Genomic DNA, 8,261 nt, shown 5'->3' on the forward strand with positions numbered 1-8,261 from the left:
AGATTCTTGGATTTCAGTCCAGCCCTTTGCCCTGTTTCGACTGACTTTTGCGTAAACAATTTCCCCTGAGCAAAACAAATAAATACACGAGTAAAGGAGGCAGAGAAAAAGAGACTTTAAAGCTATTTTGGAACACGTGGCCGCCACACTGAAGGGGAGTATGAGGGCACACAGCTCACTCTTCTCATAAACATACCGTATAAATGTCATTGGACAGACAGGGTCTACAGATTTTTGTCCAAAAATGATTTGATCCAGAATATTGGATGTGGCAACTGTGGATCATTCTTGGTATCAACATGACTCAAAACATTCCCAATTAGAATGTGGGGTAGAAAGGAAGACTGGAAAGGTTTTACTGAGTTGGAAAGACTTTCGAAGCTCAAAAATGAAACAGAGGCTAGCCTTTTAAATAGATGCAAGAATTTTTATTTGAAATTTCAATTAGCAAAATAGCTGATGGTGTAGGGGTACACGCGGCTGACTTGTGTGCGGGCAGTGTGGGATTGATTCCTGCTCAGTGGCAGTGTGCATGTGGGTGTGAATGGTTGTTCGTCTCCATATGTGCCCTGCGACAATTTCAGGGTGTAATCTGCCTTTCGCCCCATATCAGTTGGGATAGGCTCCAGCGCCTCTGGCACCCCTGAACAGGATAGGCAGTGTTATAAATGAAATGGAAATGGATGGATGAATTTCAATTAGTAAACGGTGAAGAGCACCCTGAGAAAAGCCACACTAGTAAGAGCAAAGCATGAAAACTCCATATAGGAGGGCTTCAGATTTGATGCCAGAACCTTTTGACAATGAGGCCGACTAGCTTACCACTACTACAAATTTTGTGCATTATTTCGTTGAGGATTAACCGAACCTAATGCCCTATTGAAGTTATTTTTTTATTTTTTATTTATTCATTCACAAAAAATCTGCTGTTTACTTATTTACTTGTTTATTTGTTTACTTACCCTAATTCTGCTGCTAAATACATGTAAAGTGCAGCTTCAGTCCGTTGACTATTGTCAATACTGCTCTAATGCTTTGATTTCTGTAATAGATTGACCTTGAAGTATGTGAATGCAACAAACATTTTGATATGTTAAGTCATTTGTGAGTGTTTGTCAAATTGAAAGTTGGTTTATGTTGCCATGTTTACTCTGAATCGTATTCCTTAACCTTCACATGTTCGGCAGCAGGTGCGCTTAGAGTCACCCACACGGCCCATGTACCCTGACTTAATGTGTTTGGCGTGTTGCTGCGTAATTAAATAGCTTTGATAAGGTCACTGCAACTATTATTGTTGTTCCCAGTAAGGATAGGGTCCGAGTGGCATTGTGAACACATTCTGATTCTGTGGATTTATTTCATCTTGGTGATATGTGCCCGTTGAGAAACCTCGACTAAAACTCTATGACACATGCTGATTGTAGTTCTTTGTCAGTTATCTACCTTCCAAATGATGACCTCGAATTGGAAAGGGATTAATTGATCATTTGTAAATAATTGGTAAATTGGTTGGTTTCCTTGTGTGGCATTGACGCATTTTTCATGGATCTTCATTTGAGTTGAGATGAAGCTGTGTACATCTATGTTCTTAAAAAAATATTGAGTGTACCTGTTGATGGCCACGTCCACAACAGCAAAAATCGTAACTTTTTTCACGTACACCACAAAATTTCCACTTGGAGTAACTTAGGGTTGAGTTTCTTGACCAAAGGCACGGCAACATTGCTCATTCAGAGCTGAGATTCAAACCAGCGACCCTTCAGTTACTAGACCGGCTGTAGCAAGTGAGCCAACATCTTAAATTTTACCGTTTTCAAGTGACTCAAGAATGAATTAGCTCAGTTAGTCCATCTATGCCATAGGTGTCAAACTCAAGGCCCGGGGGGCAGATGTGGCCCACTGCATCATTTTCTGTGGCCCGCGAAGACAAACTGCATTGAATTTATGTCGTACTAAAATTGCAAATTGTTTTAACTTTTAAAAAAAGTTTCCACTCGTCTGATTTGAAAAAACATATTTGTCAGTTTGTTTTGTAGCTTATACTGTATATAATATGAGGCTGTGGTGTGCAAGGACTGGAGTCGGAGGCGGAGTGATAAATGACGGTGCCAACGGCAGTTGTTTTAATGACATTTATAACTTGCTTCTCTCAACCACGGGCCGACTCTTTTCCCTTCGAGATCCTAACACACACTAATCAAAACGGAAACTCCCACACGTGTAAAACATCCCACCGGAACTCGGCAACGTGAACTTAGGTTCCGGGTGAATTATGTCAACCCACTACACATGCCCCCCCAGAATTCACCCATAGTCAAAATCCCCGCGCCGGAAAGGAACGACAGCCCGACCACAGCGGGTGTAGGAGGCAGGGGCTGGCAGGGGGTCAAGGGTAGGGGGCGCCACCGGAAAGACCGCTGGGCTGGACGGTCGCATTGTCGGTCGGGCAGGCGGGAGCTCGGTCATGTCGGAGGGGCGTGGCGCTGGGGGGCGTCCGCGGCGTGGGGCCTGCGCCAATTCCAATGTCCGGGAAACATCCACGTGGGCAGGCTTAATCCTATCAACCGAGATAGTTTCAGGCCTACCGCCGATGTCCACGACCATGCTCTTACTCCCGTGCTGCAAGACCTTAAAAGGCCCGTCGTAAGGCGGACGCAACGGCCCGCGGTGGGCGTCGTGGCGGATGAACACAAAACCCGCCGAGCGTAGGTCGGTGGGCACCCGGGAAACAGGGGTGCAGTGCCGTGACGTGGGGACAGGTGCGAACGTCCCGGCAACTTCCAGCAGGGAGGACCGCTGCCCGGCCGCCGACCAAGGCGTTGTGGCGTCTGGAATGAAGTCCCCAGGAACTCGTAGTACCTGGCCGTAGACGAGCTCAGCAGACGAGGACTGCAAGTCCTCCTTAGGGGCCGTCCTGAGGCCCAGCATGACCCAGGGAAGTCTGTCCACCCAGTTGCCATCCACCAGACTGGCGCGTAGAGCAGCCTTCATGGAGCGGTGGAACCGCTCGCACAGCCCGTTAGCCTGGGGGTGATAAGCGGTGGTGCGGTGCAGCTTGACGCCCAAGCCTCCAGCAACCACATTCCAGATCTCGGAAGTAAACTGTGCACCCCGGTCCGAGGAGAGGTCTGAAGGTGTTCCAAAGCGCGCGACCCATGTGCCAATAAACGCCCGGGCCACGTCAGCAGCCGAGGTTGAGGAGAGGGGGACGGCTTCCGGCCAACGGGTCGTCCTGTCCACCATGGTGAGGAGGTAGGTGAAACCATGGGAAGGGGGGAGCGGGCCCACAAGGTCGATGTTGACGTGGTCGAACCTCCTTTCGGGGACAGTGAACGGCTCCAACGGGGCCTTGGTATGGCGGTGCACCTTCGCACGCTGACAAGCCACACACGAGTCGACCCAGGCCCGCACGTCCCTCTTCAGCCCTTTCCAGACGAACTTCTGAGCCACCAGCCTCACGGACGCTTTTCTGCCAGGATGGGACAGGCCGTGTATCGCCTCAAAGACAGCCCGCTGCCAGCTGGCAGGGACAAGTGGTCTAGGTTGGCCGGTGGAGAGGTCGCACCACAGCCTGACACCTGAGTCGCCAACCGCGACCTCCTCCAGACGCAGTCCAGTGTCCGAGTCTCTGAGCGACTGGATCCCAGGATCTGAGGCTTGGTCAGCACTCATACTTGAGTAGTCAAGCCCCAGCTGAACCGTGTGGATGACCGCTCTAGAGAGGCAATCGGCGACCACGTTGGACTTGCCGGCGATGTGTCGGATATCTGTGGTGTACTCGGAGATAAAAGACAGCTGACGCTGCTGGCGGGCGGACCACGGCTCAGCCACCTTGGACATAGAGAACGTGAGGGGTTTGTGGTCGACGAAAACCGTAAACTCACGGCCTTCCAGGATGGAGCGGAAATGGCGGATCGCCAACCAGACGCCGAGTAGCTCCCTGTCGAACGTGCTGTACTTGCGCTCCCTAGGGACCAGCTGGCGGCTGAAAAAGGCGAGCGGTTGCCAGGCGCCACCAACCCACTGCTCAAATACAGCACCAACTGCGTAGTCAGATGCGTCGGTCGTGAGGGCGACCGGGGCTCCAGGCGACGGGTGGACCAACATGGTGGCCTGGCACAGCGCAGCCTTAGTATCCTCGAAAGCCTTGATCCCCTCGGGGGTCCAGTCGATGTCCTGGTTGGGGGTTTTACCCTTAAGGGCCTCATACAGTGGGTGCATAATGTGGGCCGCCCGGCGTATGAATCGGTGGTAGAATGTAACCATCCCAAGGAACTCCCGGAGCCCCCGGGCCGAACGTGGGCGGGGAAAAGCGGAGACCGCTTCCACCTTTGTCGGGAGGGGGGTGGCCCCATTACTGCCGATGAGATGCCCAAGAAACTGGATCGACGGCACTCCGAAGACGCACTTCGCCGGGTTAATGATCAGGCCATGCTGGTCGAGCCTTGTGAAAAGGGCCCGCAGGTGCGCCGCATGCTCCTCCTCCGAGGAGCTGGCGACGAGGACATCGTCCAAGTAGACGAAGATGAAAGGCATGTCCCTAAGCGCAGAGTCCATCAACCGCTGGAAGGACTGGGCCGCATTTTTCAGGCCGAAGGGCATCCTAAGAAACTCGAAAAGCCCGAAAGGAGTCACCACTGCCGTTTTAGGGATGTCAGCAGGGTGCACTGGGACTTGGTGATAACCCCGCACCAGGTCCACCTTGGAGAACAGGTGCTTCCCTGCTAGATGTACCGAAAAGTCCTGAACATGGGGGACCGGGTAGCGGTCGGGCGTGGTGGCATCATTGAGGCGGCGGTAGTCGCCACACGGGCGCCAACCACCGTCTGGCTTAGGCACCATGTGGAGCGGGGAGGCCCACGGGCTGTCAGAGCGGCGAATAATGCCAAGGCGTTCCATGTTGGCGAACTCGGCCCGAGCAATCGTCAGTCTCTCCGGGTTGAGCCGTCGGGCCCTAGCGTAGATGGGGGGGCCTTTGGTCTCGATGTGGTGCTCGACCCCATGTTTAGCTGTGGTGGCGGCAAAAGTGGGCTGTGTAAGGCTGGGGAACTCCCCGAGGAGTTTCTGGTACACGTCGCCCTCGGAGAGCGAACTAGAGAGACTCACATAATTCCCCTCATCGCGGACACATGCGAAAGAGGAGAAGGTTAATGCGTCCACCAGGCGGCCGTTCTTAACATCCACGAGCAGTCCGTGGGCGCACAAAAAATCTGCGCCGAGCAGGGGGAAGGAGATGTCGGCAGTGACAAAGTCCCATGTGAAACGCTGACCCCCGAAACATACGTCCACAGTCTTTGTGCCATACGTCCTGATGGGGGTGTCGTTGGCGGATGTCAAGGGCGGGCCGTGCAACCCTCCAGCGGCGTCGTCCACCGTAGCCGGCAGGACGCTCCTCTGGGCACCGGTGTCACAGAGGAATCTGCGACCAGAGAGGGAGTCCTCAATGAACAGCAGCCGGTTCTTTTTGCCTGCGGTCACGGCCACTACTGAGCGCAGGCTTTGGCGTTTCCCGTCGTGTTGAAGTTGCAAGGGGAGCGGCACCTCTTAGCCTTGGCGCCAAAACGTGCATGGAAGTAGCACAAACCTGTGCTGGCGCGGCCGTCAGTTGCAGCGTGTCCTCTGCCAGGGGAAACGCCAGCGCTTGGGGACGTGTAGCTGCGTGTTGGGGCCAGCACACCAGGGGCGAAACGCTGGGTGGCCAAGTAGAAACGGTCCGCTTCCTCCGCCAGAGCACGCGGCTCCGTAATAGCCGTATTTGCGAGGGCCGTTTGGACGTGCGGCGGCATATGTCGCAGAAACAGTTCAATGAAAAGAAAATTCGGCTCTTCCCCACCCAGCAGGTTTAACATCATCTCCATGTGTTCAGAGGGTTTGCTGTCCCCCATGCCCTGAATAGCAAGCAGGCGCCGGGCTCGTTCGGATCGCGACAGTTCAAAAATCCTGAGGAGATAAGCCTTGAGCCCTGCATATTTATCCTGGGCCGGAGGGGAAGTGATGAAACTTACGGCTCTGGCAGCGGTGGAGCTTCCGAGTGCCGAGACAACGTGGTAGTAGCATGTGGCGTCATCCGTAATTCCCCGGAGGGCGAACTGAGCCTCCGCCTGTGCGAACCACGTTGCTGCAGAAGTCTCCCAAAACTCAGGCAGCCTGAGGACGGCGGAATGCGCCATGCCGTCTCGCTCGGTATTCTGTTCAGTCCCGGAATCCTCAGCGGGACTGATGTCAGGGTCACCAGTGTGGTGTGCAAGGACTGGAGTCGGAGGCGGAGTGATAAATGACGGTGCCAACGGCAGTTGTTTTAATGACATTTATAACTTGCTTCTCTCAACCACGGGCCGACTCTTTTCCCTTCGAGATCCTAACACACACTAATCAAAACGGAAACTCCCACACGTGTAAAACATCCCACCGGAACTCGGCAACGTGAACTTAGGTTCCGGGTGAATTATGTCAACCCACTACAAGGCGTTCATTTATTTGGGTTGACCGTTATTATGGCCCTCCGAGGGAAACGATGACTACAATGTGGCCCGCGACAAAAATGAGCTTGACACCCCTGATCTATGGCATTTCCTACTTAAATTGATGGAAATGGCAGTAATGCTGTATAGTAAGTACTTTGAATGGAAGCAGTGAAAGAACACTTTGTCTTTCATTTGGAGAACCAATTACATTTTTAGCAGTTCACTTTTGAGGGAGGGCAGACAATATACAAGAGAAAAACAAGAACTGACAACGTTAGTGTAGGACATGACACAGAAGAGAATATACTGCTAGTGTTACAACAAAATATGTGCAGTACAAGTATTATATTGCCTTTTTGGCATGAAGAATGCATGCACTTCAGTACAGCATATCTGAATACAATCCAAATGCTTCAATGTGCACAGGTTTAAAACGGTGAACTGATAACAACATGGAGCTTGTTAAAAAGCCATAAACAGTTAACACAATTTTGTTGCCGAGACTCACTTCAATCCTCAGACAAGGAAGTGCCTAATGATAATTCCGGCTGCCAAGATGGCAACAAAGATAAGTAAAATTAAGGCACGCTTCAAAAGCAGTTGTTTCAGTGTGGTGACTGCAGTTTCATGCTGGTCTGGAATCTGTTGGTCCTCTGCAGTACTCTCACATCTGGGTGAAGGAGCAGGAACCACTGCAGTAGAGTCTAGAAACGAATTAAAAGCGTGATGTATTGACTGATGGGCAAATAATATCACAATAATGTAGCTTCTCATCCAAGTATGTTGCACTTATTGGCAGTTTTGACAAATTTGACCTCCAAATCACTGTATCCACTTTCACGTTGTCTAAACCATGCATTCAAAAGTTTGAGGTCACTTATATGTGAATGATATTAATGATCATAATTATAATAATTAATATCATTTATTGCCCAGTTGTCTTACTGATGTTTTTGATGTTACTGATATCTGTTGTTAAAACCAGAGAACCATCAGTATGTGCATGTTCAAGCCAAGTATATTACGTAATTGCAACATGGTGATAATCTGCATTATTCTAAACGTGGTCTTGCCTGGCTCGCAGACTACCATTTCCACAGTGTCTTCAACCTTGACCTGAACACCTGCTCTCCTTTGAGCCTGACCAGTACTCTCACATCTGGGTGAAGGAGCAGGAACCACTGCAGTAGAGTCTAGAAACAAATTAAAAGCGTGATGTATTGACTGATGGGCAAATAATATCACAATAATGTAGCTTCTCATCCAAGTATGTTGCACTTACTGGCAGTTTTGACAAATTTGACCTCCAAATCACTGTATCCACTTTCATGTTGTCTAAACCATGCATTCAAAAGTTTGAGGTCACTTATAAATGACATTAATGATCATAATTATAATAATTAATATCATTTATTGCCCAGTTGTCTTACTGAGGTTTTTGGTGTTACTGATATCTGTTGTTAAAACCAGAGAACCATCAGTATGTGCATGTTCAAGCCAAGTATATTACATAATTGCAACATGGTGATAATCTGCATTATTCTAAACGTGGTCTTGCCTGGCTCGCAGTCTACCATTTCCACAGTGGCTTCAACCTTGTCCTGAACACCTGCTCTCCTTTGAGCCTGACCAGTACTCTCACATCTGGGTGAAGGAGCAGGAACCACTGCAGTAGAGTCTAGAAACGAATTAAAAGCGTGATGTATTGACTGATGGGCAAATAATATCACAATAATGTAGCGTCTCATCCAAGTATGTTGCACTTACTGGCAGTTTTGACAAATCTGACCTCCAAAT

Source organism: Syngnathus typhle, linkage group LG3, assembly GCF_033458585.1.
Source record: "Syngnathus typhle isolate RoL2023-S1 ecotype Sweden linkage group LG3, RoL_Styp_1.0, whole genome shotgun sequence".
Classification (NCBI taxonomy): domain Eukaryota; kingdom Metazoa; phylum Chordata; class Actinopteri; order Syngnathiformes; family Syngnathidae; genus Syngnathus; species Syngnathus typhle.